We start from the raw sequence: 904 nt of genomic DNA, 5'->3' as shown, positions 1-904 counted from the left end.
TTAGATCTCTGATGCAGCCGTCTTTCCCAATCTTGGCTGCTTTAAGATGGGTGGACTTCAACTCCCAGAATTCAAGCATGCTGGCTGAGGGATTCTGGGAGTTGGTCCACCCATCTTAAAGCATGCTGGCTGGAGGATTCTGGGAGTTGAAGTCCACCCATCTTAAAGCATGCTGGCTGGGGGATTCTGGGAGATGAAGTCCACCTATCTTAAAGCATGCTGGCTGGAGGATTCTGTGAGTTGAAGTCCACCCATCTTAAAGCATGCTGGCTGGGGGATTCTGGGAGTTGAAACCCACCTATCTTAAAGCATGCTGGCTGGGGGATTCTGGGAGGTGAAGTCCACCCATCTTAAAGCTGCAGAGGTTGAGAAACACTAGCATGGTGGCCCAAGTTTCAGCTCCAGGAGGAAGAGAGTCCATAACCTCCTTCCTCTGCTAAATTCCCCCCATTGCACAAGCCAGAATGGGCTGTGGCCGACTTAAAGGAAATGGATGAACCAAACGAGGTAAAATCATCAGCGAACCCCCTCTGCCCTTCTAGCACTGATGATGTTACCTAGTTTGGCAATGAAACATCTTCAATAAAACCACGAAGCTCAGAGAGCACCAAGGACCCCACGTTTCAGAATAACAGAATGAGAAGGGAACTTGGAGGTCTTCTAGTCCAACCCCCTGCACAAGCAGGAGGCCCTATGAGTCAAGAATCATCAGGTACAACACTTGATAATAGTCATAGGATACAATAAGATATCAAATCATACTAGGAAACAGTCAATATAAACCGTAAGGATACAAGGGACAAAGTTACAGTCCTACAGTCACAAGTGGGAGGGGATGGGTGATAAGGAGTGATGAGAAGATTAACAGTAATAGTAGTGCCGACTTTGTAATAGTTGAACAGTG

Source organism: Notechis scutatus, chromosome 14 (genome assembly GCF_049901735.1).
Source record: "Notechis scutatus isolate UNSWTSFEM ecotype Mainland chromosome 14, rNotScu1.2, whole genome shotgun sequence".
Taxonomy (NCBI): domain Eukaryota; kingdom Metazoa; phylum Chordata; class Lepidosauria; order Squamata; family Elapidae; genus Notechis; species Notechis scutatus.
This window is presented reverse-complemented; position numbering follows the sequence as displayed.